General features: G+C 39.5%; 1 protein-coding gene across 2 annotated transcripts in view; it reads left to right on the forward strand.

The window, feature by feature from the left end:
- Positions 1–16,951, forward strand: part of Antp (homeotic protein antennapedia) — a 112,757-nt gene that overhangs the window by 67,196 nt on the left and 28,610 nt on the right. Inside the window, exon 1 of one of the 2 annotated variants that reach the window (XM_070287250.1) lies at positions 6,938–7,053. The exons of the other annotated variant lie outside the window; for it this stretch is intronic. The gene's annotated coding sequence lies outside the window, so the exon portion shown is untranslated. Of the gene's footprint in view, positions 1–6,937; positions 7,054–16,951 lie in introns of those variants that run through there. 2 annotated transcript variants of the gene reach the window in all.

Here is a 16,951-nt window from a genome sequence, read left to right on the forward strand (position 1 = left end):
CGGGTAATCATTTCATGTACAGTTTTTGTGCGCCTAGATTGGAACATGTGCGTTGCCAACACCAGCAGGGCCAGGCAGGAACAAGGAACAGGACAGGACAGGACACTGCTGCATGTCCAGCCCCTTCTTCTCGTGTCCTTCTGCTGTTTTCTTTCGTTTGTTTTTTTCGTGCCTTTGCTGTCTTTGGAAAATGTCGAAATTGATATTCGTAACAATGGAAACATTTCAATTTCCACTTGATGTTTTCGGACTTGCACGGGGGCGTGTTCAATGGCTCTTTCTTCTTCCCTCTCTCGGAATTATTTGTTTAATTTTTCAGCGGAAATTAGTTGGAGGGGTGAAGTCGTGGCTGGATCGATGACAGGTGCGGCCTGTAATTCGGTGTAATCATCTCGGTTGACTTGTGTTCGGCCTCCTTTGTGGGTGCGAGGATCAAAGGAATGGAGTGTTAATTGGGGGAATTTGGGAAGGGAATATCATTTGGGGATATAAATATTAAATATAATAATATCTATCATAAAACTGTTTTTATATGAAATAGTTTTCAATTTAACAACCTCTTTAAATTTTCCAACAATCCTACCAAATTCCCAAATTGTAGTTGGCCAATATTTCCTATTGCCTAACAATTCTATTAGCCTTAATTAATATTCAGCGGGTAAAGGACGCAGCCGCAAATGTGACCAGCAGTAGGCTTTAACCCCCTGTTGCCCACTTTGGTCCCTTAACCAACTCCCACCCCAAACACACGCACACACAGACCCAGCAGACCCAGGCACTGAGGCTGTCAGGATTGGGGCTGCCCGCTGTTCCGTTCCTGTTGCTGCTGCTGCTGCTTTTTCCTGCTGGTCCTTCCCCGCACCCTCCCGTGCCTTAACCCTCCGCTGGTGATGATTACAATGATGGCTTCTGCCGGCTTCCTTTTTGCTTATTTGCGAGCTTTTGTTTTGCTTTCGTTGTTTGCCGTTGCCATCGGCCTTTCGGGTTGATAATTTTTTCTTCTTGTTTTTTGGTTTTTTGTTTCAGCCGCTTCTGTTGTTTTCGGTTCTGTGTTTTGTGTTTTTTGGCTTTGGCTTTTGTTTCGTCATGTGTGCATTTCATTTCATTTGATTTCCTATGGCGACTGCACTGAGAGAAATTGTAAGATTATTTCTTATAATTAAAGCATTTTTTGGAAATTAAAAGCTCAACTGTACTAGGATTTTTCTTAATTAAATATTAATTTTTAGTATAAGTAGTAATCAATGTCAATCAACGTGTCAATGTTTAGCCTTGGCCACCACTATTATATAAATTAGGGTATTGGGAAACCCAATCTTTATTTTTTCCAGTGATCGGCAGCGACGCCGACTGAAGCAGCGGCAGAGGCTTGTGCGCCCATGTTTGTTCTTTTGACAGGCAGTCAACCCGTCGTCATTTCATTTGTTCAGCAGCGCGCACTCAGCCATGGCCCGCACCACCCCCTTCGGGTCGCCACCACCCCCTGCCCGACCGAGCCGCCACTCCCCTAGCCCTTACCCCGCAGCAACCGTTAGCAGAGCGGCGGCAGCAGCAGCAGAATAGCGGCAGCAAAACGCCGTTTCCTTTCCCTTTTCAGTTTCATTTCCCATGCGCCCAAAAAGTTGGCCCTTCTCCCTTCGCGCCCTGGGTTTTCCGCCGCACCCCCTTCCCTTAACTCTGCGCCAGAGCAGAGTCCGCCTGTCAGTCTAAAACGGAGAGCGAGCGGCAGCGACGTCCTTCTCAACCGTCGACCGACGACCGACGACCCGTCGCTGGGTCCGCTGTCCGGCCATTTTGATTTATGTGCGTTTCATTTCGTCGTTCAATACTCATATGCGAGCCGGAATCTGCGATTGTGTGCGGCTGTATCTGTGTGTGTGTGCCTGTGTGTGTGTGCGGATCGGATATGGGAGTTTGGAATATCTTTTGCCAGTCAACTCGCCCTCGGTCTCGCCCTCCGCTAGACTGGATATGGATGCGGGATATGCACAGATCAGGCCAAGGAATTAGCACATGAAAAGTGGAAGTTGTTACTGTAGAATACATTTTATTTATTATTATTTATAATATATTTATAATATTTGAAAAGATACTTAAGTTCTCTGAAAAGAATACAAAATATACATTACATTTTGGATCTATTTCTAGACGCTTGGATCATTTTATTTCAATACTTCTTCTTAATGTTTACTATTTCCTTGCCCTTGACTGTGGAAATGCCTAAGTGACTGTAGGTTTTAGTCGGTGGCAGAGACTGTGTGTGCCTCCTGTGTGTGTCTCCTGTGTTTGTGTGTGTGCTCCCATTAGCAGTTGCATGGGAGGCTCTAATTTCGAGTCCTAGAGTGGATGCTGCCAGGACCACGTAACGTTTTTGATTTTCGTCTTTGTCAGCTTTTGGCCTGACAGCAGTGGGTCGTCCTTGTCGCATGGAGAAGGGGGAGGGTGTAGATTTAGAGAGGGGTTTTCGATGGAAATGGACCCTTTTCCCTAAGTTGAAATTTCAATTCAACGGATTTTGCGGCGAGAATTGTTTTTGATACGTCATTGGCCATTGTCCAGGACAGCTTCTTGCTGGCTGCAGGATATGGCTAATGACGTCCCGCTTCGAAACTCGAGGGGAACGTGGCTGGAAAAGTGCAGGAGAATAGGCAGGAGGATACGCAGGATGAGGGTGTGCCCTTATTCAGGGGGAGATGGGGCAGTGCATTAGGGAGGGTGCACGCACAAGGATGTGTGAGTGCAATCAAGAGAATTGCCTCGCTTAATGGATGTTAAATGTGCTCGAAACAGATGCCAAAATAAATTAAATTAGCGCGAGTCAGAGGCTTTGATACATTTTAGGCAGTGGTGCGGACCAAACGGAGGACATTTTATGGTTAATTTTCAAAAAAACGTTAGTTTTAATAATTAAAAGTGTAATTTAAAAAAGTACTAATACCTTAAAAGGTATACAAAGGTAATATTCTTCTCGAAAATCTACTTTTCTCAAGTCCCTCCTAGAGATTCCTAGTTGCCGGAGGTGGATCTAAGAAAATCAACCCAAAGTAATAAGAAAAAGAGCGACAGCCACAACTGTTGCAAGTTGTTGGTGCGTTGCAAATGCATTAAATGAAGTTATCAACACGAGCAAGCCATGCCCTCCCATGCCATGCTCTGTCTGAATAAAAAACAGAGTTTAGATTTATGGCTTCACGCAATTAGCGCTTAAATATATGCAAAGGGATATTGAAAAATCTGATATAGATTTGAATGCAGGACGAGAAACAGGACCTTCGGGCATAATGAAGCCATACCGCTGGATTGAGGCAAGGAGAGGACAATAAGAAAGGGAAAGAGCGGCAGAGAAGGTCCTTAGCCGACGGCGTTCACTGACCGACGACACTCTCGATGACTTCCCCGTTTCCACGCTTTTCACTTTCAATTGTGGCTCAACTTTTTACTGAGTACAGTAAGCACCTTGATTAATGGAAAGTGTTAAAGTTAAAGATAAGAGAATAAACATTTCTAAATTACTTACCGAAGGTTAGCTGTTTTAGAACTCTTGTGTATAAGAGTTAGAAATTTATATTTTTAATAGACAGTCTTAGCAAAAATCGAAATATTTTAATATAATTTTAAATCTGAATTTCAGTTTATAGTTCTGCCAGGAAAATCAGATTTAAAAAATTTTTAAGATTATATCTTTTTACTACTAGCGATTTAAACAACATTCGTTACTCTTTCAGCTAATTCACGATATCAAGTGTACCCTGTAAATATTCCTTTTACTCTGCAGAAGCGGCAACAACAATTGCGCCGCCAAAAGCAATAAATCTTTTTTCTCCGTTTTTATTTTTTTTCTGTGTTTGTTGCGTGCGCTTTGAAGGGGGGATTTCCGAGAGGGGGATATTTGTATTTCATATGCATGGCGGTAATTTTTGTGATTATGTTGTTGCTGCCCGAATAAAAAAAACAACAAAAATCAAATTCAAGTTCAGCCTGTTCGCATAAATAAAAAAAAAATACTGAAAAAGGGTTTCCTGGCTACTAAACAAACACAACTCCTCACCCTTTCGGCTCTTCTGAATTATTATATATTCATGGCAGCAATTATCGGCACAAAGTCAAAGCGCCAATCCGAAAACGACAAAGAATTTGTATCTAAAAATTTGAATTTCCGTGTGAAAAGCTCTCGATTATTTAGTTGTCAATGATATTCCATGGAATCTATTAATATTCCTTCTTGATTTGCTTTGAATGTGCATTTAATTTATGCCCGCTTATAAATGGACAAGCGGTGCTTGTAACTTCTGCCATTTGAATGTAATTATTTCGATTATTATTACTTCATTTGCACGCCGGCAACATTGGCCCAACAAGTTTGCGAAGCGCGCGCAACATTCGCCAGCAACATTCTGAGTTGCCTGGCAACATATGTTGGCAGTGAGCACAGTCCGGGAAAATGAATAGGAGCTGATTTAAGAAATTTATTTATAATTTAGAGCAACATCTAATTTTAATATATGGAAGTATAAAAAATTGCTCTATATTACATAAAATAATAATAAAAAAGAACATTAATTTACACTGCATTAATGAAGAAATGAATCAATTTTGTTTTTAAATATTGTAGATCATTTTTATGAAGTCTACAATTCCAAAAGTCAGATGTCTCTTAAGGAAAGACCATAGTGAATTTAACAACATTTTTAAAAGACTTAAAATCTCTTGCTGCATGCTTCCCAATAAAATACCCAAAACCAGGATAATTCTGAAGTCTTACATATTACAATTTCTGCACAAAATAATGCACCCTTTATAGTACTTAAATATCATGAAGAATCTATTTCATTATTTAAGAACTTTTTAAAAATAAGATGCATACTGCCAAAGATAGTAAATTTTGATGGATAGCTACCAATAAATATAGTTAGATAGAAAGTTAGTTAGATAGATAGATATTTAGATAGATAGATAGAAAGTTAGATAGATAGATAGATAGATAGATAGATATTTAGATATTTAGATATTTAGATATTTAGATATTTAGATATTTAGATAGATAGATAGATAGATAGATAGATAGATAGATAGATAGATAGATAGATAGATAGATAGATTGATAGATAGATAGATAGATAGATAGATGGATAGATAGATAGATAGATAGATAGATATTTAGATAGATAGATAGTAGATTTCAATTCACAAATTATAAAGATTTCGCTTTTATAAGTGAATACAATTACTATTCTTGCAATAATTATTAAATAAATTACTGCTCATGTTATGTTTTTGTTTAAACTCCTCTTAATGGGACAAATATCATTGTAATTATTAATTAAATACTGAAAATGATTACCCCTAACTATCCGCCCCACACTGTTCTCCCCTCCAGCCACCGGGTGTGCGTGTGTGTGTTTTCACAAAAACAATGCCGCCATTTATCATTTTCGTTGGTTGCTGAGTGGCTGTGTTGCTGCTGCTGCTGCTGCTGCTGCTGCCTTCGACGACTCGCACGCTCATTCGTCAGCGACGCGATGCGAGATGTTGCCGCTGGGCCGAACGACGGCAACATGTTGCTGGCAGCAGGCAACTCAGCAACACAGCGGGCGAATGTTTACGAGCCCGGCTCATTGTGATTCACTGGCTGGCGGTTCGGTTGTGGCGGTTCAGTTGTGAATGAATGGACGTGCCAAATAGACGTGCCGCCGCCTTTTCGCTCGTTTCGCACTGGGTTCTCGGTTCCGCCGTCGTTTCTCGCGTTCAGTTCCGTTCCGTTCGATTTGGTTTGGTTCCCTCCCAGATTCCCGAAAGAATCGGACGTAAAAATACACTCCAGCGGTCCAGAAAATATATAAATAAAATACGATAAAGGAATCCCGAATAAATACAGAAATAAATTCGTAAAGTCAACCCGACTCGGTTTCTCGTTTTTCGCCGCTCTTAGGACCCCAAGGAAAAACAAAACAACAAGGAGCAAATATAAAAGGAGAGAATAAGAACAAGATAATAGTGACATAAGCGACCTTTTCGCAAATATTTTGGCGCAAAATGTGCGGGCGCCAAGTGTCGCGTGGTGGAGCCGCCTGAAAATGACATGGAAAATTCGCCGAAAATCGCGCGTGTCAGCACAACACCGAATTAATTTCTCCATCGTTTTGGGCTGCAAAGTATAGGGCCCTCCTCGCATATTATATACATATAGGGCGCTTATCAGATCGGCCCGGCAGGCAGCACAACATTGAACTTTAAGGCTGCGGAGGAGACAAGACCGAGATTGCCAATTTTTTTTGTTCGCTGGCTTCTTCGCCGATAAGAAATCCATGCTGATAAGGACAGGAGGACGACGTCGGTCCATGGCAAATTGAATCTGAATTCGATTTCTGATTTCTGATTTCGAACTGTATGAACGGAGACCCAGATACCTCTGTGTTTATGGGTAGAAAACGCAAAGCGTCGCGCCAACATCGAAATTATTTGCGTTTGCATCTTCTCGTCCTTTCGTTTATCGTCCTTATTGCCATCGTGGTGGCGCGGTTTCTATTAATTTTGCTTTTGTATCGTTTGCAAAATCTCAAGAGATTCAAAAAATTCATCATCAGCAGCAGCAACGAGTGTAAAAACGACAACAAAAATATTGATAACAAAAACAGAAACAGTAACTCAAGCCCAATCTCAAAACATTCGCATCGTTTCCCCATAAATATGCTTAGTTCGCCTAAATTGTGATTGTACATATATATTTAACGACCTAACATAAAACTAAATCCTAAGTAATAATCTAAGTGTAAATCTTACGAAACGTCTACGTTTTAAAAAAAGAAATTGTGATATTAAATATATAAAAATATATAACGCAAAAGTTTAAGTAAACGCGGAAACAACAATATTGTGTGTATATACGGTGAGCAAGAGGAACATCAATGAATATTTTAGCTGAGCAAAGTACACACGAGTAAATATAAATATACATGAATATAAATATATATATTTTGGGCACCGATTTTTACACAACAACAACTATATATATCGATAAAAGAAAAGACACGAAAACAATCACAGAAAACTAAGGTAAGAATATGAAATCAAATCAGCAATTCAAAAATCTTAGAATTTTATAATGTTGTACGGGCTTAACTGATAAAGATTTCGATTTCTGGGAAATCACTGATAATGGGTACTTAAATTTTTTGTTGGAAATGAAATTAAAATATATTTTTCGGGTATAAATATAAGTTATTAAACCGAAAATAATCAATAATTTCTTTCGAAATATAAATATATTTTCTTGGAAAGTTGTACTTGACTTTGAATATAAAAATTTTATAGTCAAATTTTCGTGTTAAATTTCAAAAATCTTCTGGTTTCAATAACGTCACAGTCTGTTGTCCCACACATTTAATTTAAACGAATTCAGTCAGTATCCATAAACCAATTAAGTTTCCATTCGATCCGCCTAAAACAATGATATGCCAAAACGTCGAACAGATAATGGTGGATAATCAAATTAATTTGCATAAACGCATGTCGATAATTCAATGTAATCAGAATGAGTGAACCTGAATCAGAATCACTACTACCATATAGATATTTCCCATAGAGAGAGCGAGAGCTGCACTTGCGGCCGGATGATTTATGGCGTAGAATAATGCCAGCCGATCGGGGAGAGGAGATAGCTATTGCCGAGATGGGGTTCGTCGAATGATATTCACGGCTAGTTGCAATTTAATTAGATCATTAAAGCAGTTCATAAATCTTTCTCGGCTTGCTCGTCGTCGTTTTATAAAACAAATTAGCCTCAGAACAGAGAGGAAAAATATATTGAGATTAGTGTAATATATTCGTGATAAGTAAATGTTTAGAATTACTTTTGATAAAGATAAGTTAAGCTACTAAAGAACTAGATATTTTTGAAAAATTCTTTCGTATATTTTCTAAATATTCGATTTTTAATATTTTTGAAAACTGCACTTTCTCTATCTCGAATTCTTGTAGCTCAATAATCAAACAAGTTGTTCTCTAAACGCCTAAAATATGTACAAAATGAAAATCGTAACATTTTCACCTCTAATTCACGACAGTCAGAAGGGGACGGACTGTATAAGAGCGAGATGGCTAGAAAACATATGAAATAATTAGCACATGCAGATGCAGCGATGGCTGATAAGACCGACAGAGAAAGAGAGAAACAGAGGGGAAGGAGAGAGTGAGATAGAGACAGGCCATTCCCCAATTTTCGTTCTTATCCCCACACACACTCACCAACAACATTGGCCCCTCTCTTTCCCACTCAGCTGCAATTGCCAATGGCCATAAATCATTTCTCGCTCATATTTCGCGCATATTTTTTAGTTTTCTCTCATCTGGCATATGAATATGTTCGCACACACACACACACCCAGTGCCTGTGTAGTGGTTTAATAATGATGTGCCGCTGAATGGCGTCAAAGTATTCAAGTAACAATTAATTTAATTACCAGTGCAAATAAAAAAAAAAAAAACATGAAAAATTACAAGAATTTTCAATGTTTTAAGCGAATAATGAGAGGCGGGAAACCTCTGGTTATTTATCAAATCCAAGATTTCCAACGTACACTGTTTTGATTAAACGATTGGGGTATATTTTTAGACTCACCGAATCAAGAATAACTTAAAAACTGTATTCATTAACTGCAACTATTTGTTCAAGCTGATGTAAGCCTTTGATTATGCTTGGAAAACGACTCTTGTGGTATTTTAAAGTTTGAAATAGAGAATTTCTTGCATTAAAAATCCATAAAAAATAGTTTCTATTATTTACAGCATTTACTAAATGCTTAGTTTAAATATAAATTAAATAATTTATTGTAGGAATTAATGTTTGCTATGAAGAATTCCCAAAGGATAAGATTTCAAGTTTATTTTAATAAAATTGTAAAAATTCCCATTTTAAAATAAGTTTAAATAGGTTTTGGCTGAAATTCACCTAAAAATTGAGCTAGCTTTTCGCAGCAATTTACACATTTACCTGGTCTGGTCTGGTGGCATTTCCCTTTATGAAATCATCAACAAATTGCATTTCCCACTATGTTGTTTATTTGTCCGGCACTTTCATTGAGCAAACAATTCCGAGGCAGATAAAAAACAATCTCTTTGTTGCTCTCGCGCATATTTATATAGTAAATATAACATGCTGTGGCAATCATTTCAACGCCTCCCGTTGCACAAAGCCCTCTCCACCCTCTTCACCCTCTCGTTCTCCCTAAAAACCCAAGGCTGTGGGGCACCAACACGATATATACTAAGCGAAAAATCTGTAAAAAATAGAAAGAGAGAAAAAAAAACTGCCAACTGTTTGGCGAAACTAAACCAGGCTCACAAGCCACCAACGGTGCTGGTGGCAGTTGAACTAAAGGGAAGGAGGGGCCTTCTCGGGGGGCGGCAGGCCGACTTGTGGGACCCCGTCAGACAGCCGCTTTTTCCAGCGATGTTGTTGCTGTTTTTGTTGCTGTTGTCTATCGGTTTCATAAGTTCTATGAATAAATTTCCATAAATGTGTTTATTTTTTTCGTTTTTTTTTTTTTTTTTCATTCTGCTCGTCGTCGTCTGCCTGCCCCAGAGCCTCGACTACAGCTGGTTCTGTCGAGCAGTCTGATCAAAACTGAGGTGAACTATGAGTGCACTGGGGAAAATAGTAGCTATAAATTAAATAACATGTTGAAAGAAAGTTGAAGTTGAAAGTTGTTATAGAAAATTTGGAAGATATAGCTTAGATGTTGTACTCCGAATTAACACAGTTACTTCCTGATTTTTCCTGGATTTAGGGCTTTATAATTAAGCTCGTAGAAGCAATAGCAATGCTTCTTCTTTAAATTAATAATCATTATGGAAATAAGTATTAAAAAATATTTGTTGTTATTAATAATGTATCCAAATTAATGGTGTCACAAGGGATATAAAAAGAGGATTTCCTTCCTTAAAGGGTTATTTAGTTCTTGACTATATTTCATGACTCCTTTCCCTCTTTTTAAGACTCTATTAAAAGCTAAGCACCTCAATATTGTTATATTTATTTATTTCGAGTTTATTTTAAACACTTTTCTTTAACTGCATTGTAGCAGTAAACGTCGGATGCAACTACTGCAAAATGCAATGCAGAAAACAATTTTCAATATAAGCATCAAGTGACTAAATGTTGTTGCTGCCGAGCATGTTGAGTCTGCTGCAGTTGCTGTTGCTGCTGCTGCTGCTGCTGCTGCGCGTGTGTTGGAAGCGACAGTTTGACTGACATTTTTCTAGCATATCGTTTACATATTCGTTAGATTTTGCAGCGTGCTCTCGAGTCGCTGCAGTTGCTTGTTGTTACTGCTGTTCAACATGCTGTTATATTGAATAACACACGCACTCCAACAACACTCGACTTCAGACTCTACCATATACATATATTACACATAGTATATGTAGGTATATGCCGAGGTAGGGACAGACAGACAAGTGCAGGCTGTCAGCCAAAGTTGGGCTTGTGTGTCCCGCCGTGTGGGTGTCCTTTGTGTCCCCATGTGACTCCTGTCACTTGCAGTTTTCGCTCGGGCGCTGTATTAAAAATTAATTTTGCCATAAAGCCCTCTAATTGCTTTATAATGAAGCTGTCACTGTCACCTGTCGTCCGATAAGCTCTCGCTCCCTAACAAAAGCACCGCCCAGATACTGAGAGAGATATGTCTGTAAGTGCAGTTGTCAGCTGCATTTAGGCATTTGAATTGGCTTTCTATTGGTTTGGAATAACATTATTTTAGGCAGGCATTAATTTAAAGAATTTCAAAGATTAAACCTACTGAAATTATAAATTTATACAATTTTAAAGTATACAAAACATTCAATATAGATTTAAATTTTCTCTGAATCTAAATTATATTATATTTTTTAATTTTAATAGTAAATAAATTTATCATACACTCCACTTCTTAAATGCTTTATAATGAACCTGTCCCTGTCACCTGTCGCACGATAATAACAGTATCTTCCACACAAATATTGAGCCCGATATGCAGTTGTCAGTTGCACTTTGGCATCGCAATTAGTTTACAAATTTTATGCGCTTCACTTGGCTTTATGATAAAATCGGTTCAATGGAAGCCATTTGCATGTCTCTGACTCCCCATGATCAAAGACTGTGGCCAGATAATCTCCGTCGCTCTCGGTGTCCATTAATATGGAAAGACAAGCGACATCGTCCGGCGATTGCCATCAATCTGGCATTAATTTCAATTTCAATTTCTGTTTCAGTTTCCCCGCCTTAGAGCCCCTCTTTCATTCGAGCGATAGAAATGTCACAGCGCTTAATCAAAGCGCCGGCGGCAGCTTGGGAAGATCTTTTCGATATTTTTGTGTATTCGCGGATTTTTTTCGCCGATCTTAATTCGCTATTTCTGCGGTGCTGGCCCAGATTTTGAGTCAGCCAACTAGTTCCCATTGATTTCGACTCTTGGCCCACGAATAGTCATTAATTTGCCTTAATTTAAAGCTCTTGATTCGTAGATTTATCAAATGTGGGAGAGGTTTCGACGAAGCTTTATGGGCGATCGGGTTGCTCGCTTAAAGTCTGGCTTTATGTTTTAGGTGGCCATAATTATTTAAAGAGAGATATAATAAAAGAAATAAATTTAAATGAGTAATCAAGGGAATCTAAATTGAATTTAAATATATAAAAGTATTTAGGAATTAGGTTACAGTTAGGTCTTCCCTTTTTATCCTGCCTTCTGTTTAAATTTCAAATTCCTTTTGTATATATTTTCACTACTCATTCCATAAGTTCATTCCCTGTATCCCTATTCTTTTTTTGGGTCAGTGGCAACTGTCGCTATCCCGATCTCCCCGATCTTGTTGGCATTTGTTGTTGCCGTGGGTGTTAGCCTTTCCATTAAGGCGGCTGCCATTGTTGTTGCCTCCTTTCGGCCAAGTTACAACAGGAACAATGTGAAAGGGCAGCAGGCAACAATGGCTGGAGAGGAGCTCGAGGAGTCTGTTGTTGGCCACGTTAATGATGACACGCGCCCAACTAGACGCCGGCGAGGAGATCCCAAAACAAATTAACATACAAGGCCGGGGAGGAGGAGAGAAGCCGCCGACGCAGATCCACCGGCTCATGTTGCTGCTGCTGCTGTTGCTTGCAACTGTGCAACTGCTGCAACGTTGTTGTGTGGATGATGTTGCCGCTGTTGTCGGTACAAATAAGGCGAGTGCACAATAGTGCACCTTTGGGGCAGCCGTTGCAGTGGCAGTGGCAGCTGCAGCTGCACTCCGCCGTCTGGCCAACAGCAACGGCAACAGCTTACTGGGGATTAAGTCAATTGCACTCGAATGTCAACCAAATGCCGCAACAAGTTGCCAACGTGCAGCCAATAACTTAATTAGCCGCCGACGTAGGCTCCGTGATGTTTTGCTGCTTTTATTGTTGTGGGCAGGATGGGGTTAAGTGGGAGTAGGACATGGCTTAAGGGGAATTATGTAATACGACTATGGAAAAGGAATGTTTATGCAGTGCAGTAAATATTTTCAGCTGAGATTCAATGGATTTTTTTTATAGAATATAATATAAACAATTTCCTTTTAAATTAAAAAATAATATAAACAAGTTAATTAAGCTTTGATATAGACTAAGGTGACTCATTCAGTGATCGAATTTTTGTATTCCCAACTTGGTTATCCTTGACCCCTTCTCCAATTCCGATCACCATTTTTTTTCTCAGGAACCTCTGCCCCAATTCAAGGCTTTTGTTTCGATTCGCCAGATAATGTCCAAGAAGTAAACCAAAATACAAAAATCCAACAAAACACACTCACAAAAAACGAGACCTGAGTGCGGCGCATAATTGTCGTTTTCCTTTGAACTGCAGCGCCTGCAATTTGCTTATCGCCCAGCGATCGCGATCGCCAATGGGGAGCCCCCCAGAAGGGGGGAGAAGGAACATTGGGGGCCAGGAGGGGTCCAGGCATTGTTGCTGTGGCGGCGCTGTCGTCTTCGCCGCTGTAAGCTCGAGTACATTTCAATTAATTAACATTCAACTGCACATGCGCAGCGACATCACAAAAGCGGATACCGAAAATTGCTGATTGCGCCAGATAAACTCATTTACAGCGGTTAAATGCCACCGGCGGCGCACATTGCCAACACTCTCGGGCGGTACGGGAGCGGGAATGGGGTAGGGGTACGAGGTACGGGCTACGGGGTATTGGGGGGTCTGGCGGTACAGACGGATCCATGGCGGTACGACGATTGAGCGGTCTGCAGAGTGTTCACTTTAGGCTATGACAATGGCGGCGCCTATTGCGCATTTTCAATGAAGCCAAGGCACTGCTGGAAAAACAGAGGGTTGTCTTTGAAGTGAGCTATATATTTAATTTAATATTAATTTAATTATTCTAATATTTTTTAAAACTAAGAACAAATGCCTTAAGGTTCATTCAACAGTTACCAAACTCTACTGAAGTTGCCTTTTTTAAGAAACAGCTCTGCTACATGCTTAAATATTTTATTAAATATTTTCTTTGAGGTGTCGAACTTAGTTTCCAATATTTTTGCCTTTTTGTACATTTTTTCTTCGAGTGCAGGCCTTCGCTGAGGCCTCTGATTGACAACAATCCGAGCGATCCGCCTGATGTCTATCGCTGCACACGTCTCTGGCTCTGACTCTGACTCTGACTCTGGCTTTGCCTTCATTTCTGTTTCTGTTTCTGGCCGGGCTTCTCCTGCTACCTCTTCGCTTGTTCGGCTTGTGGCCACCTTGTCCAGGTTGGTCAACTCCATGTTGGTCTTCCATGTTCGTGTTCCAAGGCTCTGGAAATTGTCATGTTGTTTTCTGGCCCGACGAACTCCGTCGCTGAGCAGAGAGATGCTTATCGCCACGTCACGTTACAAATTTATGCCGCAGCGACATTAGAAAAATTATTGTAATTAGCCAAAGCGGGAACGAGAGGGGTGGAGTTTGTTAGCGGGGTTTGGTTAGCACTGTTACCATATCCCAGTTACCAGTTCCCAGTTACCAGTCACCAGTCGCAGTTGTTTGTGGCCGCCTTGTAATCCTTTCCACAAACAGCCAACGGCGACAGGCGACGCCAATATCCTGTACACTCGCACACTTTGTGTATGTGTGTGTATATATATATATGCCATACATACAAGAATCCCCATATAGTATCCACATATGACAGCAGGGAGATTATAAGGGCAACCGTGTAAAGTGTAAAATGTCTTAATGATAAACAAACAGAAAAGTTTTGCCGGCTTCGGTTAGGATTTTCCACAGGATATTCACCCACGCATATTGATGGCAGGGAGGGAGGTTGTTGGTTGTCAAGGGGGAAATCCAAGAGGGGAGGGGCAAAAAAAAGGAAAACGCTCAACTGCCAGATATGTCGACGTTACACGTGGCGTATACGTTATATGGTTATATTTGTTTATTGTAAAGAGAACCGTGGTTTGCCGTGGTATTTGATTTTGAAAAAGATTAGGGATTTAAGGAAGATATTAATATAAATTTCAAAAAATAATATAAAAGTCTTGTAACTGTTTAATTTATAAAAGTTTATTAAATTAAACTGGAAAAGTAGCAAAGAGATGGCTTGCATTTTGATTCAAAAATATTAAACTTGGACATAATCTCTGGAATGTCCTTTAAATATCCTATGTGATATTAATTTTCTTTTACTAATAAAGATTTATTTTGTAATTCGAATATAAATATAATTCCAGCAACATATTAAGACCTCATCTTCACCACTGTTCCTCATCACGTCCCGTTGCTATTTAGAAATTTATTCACAATTCTTTATAGACGTGTTACAGCTCTGCCTCTTTCTCACTACCAACTGGCCCCCCCTCGTTCGTCCCCCTGTTCCCCTCCTCCATTTTTTTTGGTTGGTTACATTGAAATTGCATGTTAGCACGCAAGGCCAAAAGAGACCTCCCCCTCGACTGCTGCTCCTGTTCGCCTACCGTTGTTGTTACTTTGTTGGTGTAATGTCTTCTTATTATGCTGCGACACTGTTGCGGCCCCGCTAAGACCCCGCCCAGCCCCCTTGACTGTGGCTCGTGGGTCGTTGGTTATTGGCAAATAAAATGTCTAAGCGCGCAAATTTTGTATAAAAAAACAAAAAAAAAAAGGAAATAAGAAAAACTGAAAATAAAATATGGTTTTGTTATCAGTGGAAGGGATCGTGTATGCGGCTAATAACATGCAATTTCCACCAACAGCAACAACGAGCGGCACGCATAGCCACTCTACATAAGTGTGTGTTTGTGTGGAAAACACACACACATATGCACATTCGCTGTATAGTTTTCCTTGCGGGGCATTTTGGCCAAAAGGAAGCAGGTGAAAAGTAAACCATTTGCATGAACACCCACGGGGCGTATGACGATATGACGACGACAGCGACAGCCAAGGCAACCCGCAGTGGTGGCCGAAAAGAGACGGGCTAAGAGAGAGGGAAAGAGACAGGTAGTAAAGTGAGACAGAGACAGGGAGTGGGAGGCCAACAGGGGGCTCATGGCAAAGGTGTTGAAAATTAGTAACGGTCGGCGGTCGAAGTTTTGGAGGGTGAATGATGCAAGGAACCAAGGGTTAAAATTTATAAAAAAAAATTATAATATTTATATATAGAGAATATATTTAAAATAAGAGCATAAAAAAAGTTAAAAAATTAAGAAAATGGAATAAAATAAAATAATTTACTTAATCTTATTCAGTTTCTTCTTAGCCTTTTCAAGAATAATAAAGTTTGATTTTGAATTTAAATCATGAACTAAATAATTTTCAAATTTCAAAATTTAATGTCACTTTAGACATTTTCATATTTAGCAATTACAATAAACACTTTTCCATCTTTAAATAAATCAAATTCCCTTCTTGTATCCCCTCTTTTGATCAATTGATATTAAAAGTCAAATCAAAATTCTGAAAATTGTATCGTTTTCAGTCCCTTGTCGCCAGTTCCTTTAAAAAGTAAACTCGTAAACTTGTTTATTCTTTTTTTTTTATTATTTTTAAACTCAAGAAGGACGGCGAACAAAGCGACACGCGGCGACTGAGGGACAGACAAGGGGCAAACATGAATAAAATTTGCGTAAAAGCGGACAGCAGGCAAAATGTGCAGCGAACGGGGAAGAAGAGCGGCATTTGCTTAATAAAATAATGCGACAGAAGGAACGACGGCGATGGGGACCGACGATGAGGAGGATGTGGCTCATGGCTCATGATGATCAAGATGATGATGATAGCTTTAACACACTGCGGAATGATGGAGTGTTCGTGTGTGCGAATGCGAGTGTGTGTTTGCATTTGTGTGGCGCGAAGTGAATTAATGGCTTAATTGAAAAATTTGTTCTCGCCATGAGAATTTACAGTTTGCCGGTTCTTTCTCTTTCTCTGCCATTGGAGGCAAACAATGTGACAGTCGAATGGACAAATTGAGCGATTTTCACAGTGACGTTCATAGTTGATATAAAGCGGAAAAGATTTTTAGATTATTCTTAACAAGTTTTTGAGGGTTTTGAGAATATTTTTGAAAGAGTTACATACCCCAAAATATGAATACAAATTGTAATATAAATATTGTAAAATAAAAGTTACCAGAAATACTTTTATTTCTTAGTTTTGGAAAGAGTTATAAGTCTCTTTTCTTAAAAGTAAAGCTTAATATTTATTTTGCTGATAAAAGAAACCTTTAGACGTTTATTTTTACAAATTTCGTAAATTACTATCAATATAATTTCTAATAATCATACACATTGAAAAAGCTCCTTCCCCATTTCATTTTAAAATTCTGGAATATTTAAAACAAGAAGAAAAATCTCCCCTTCTTTTCCCCCACCTTTTGGCATATTCATTAAGGCCAACGTAAACCTGTTTGTGGCCAAGGATTGGGGGGGGGGGGAACCTGTAGCACCTGTATCCCCAGCATCCAGTTCGGCGTCCACGTCCAAGGGGCA

This window comes from Drosophila kikkawai, chromosome 3R (genome assembly GCF_030179895.1).
Source record: "Drosophila kikkawai strain 14028-0561.14 chromosome 3R, DkikHiC1v2, whole genome shotgun sequence".
Classification (NCBI taxonomy): Eukaryota; Metazoa; Arthropoda; class Insecta; order Diptera; family Drosophilidae; genus Drosophila; species Drosophila kikkawai.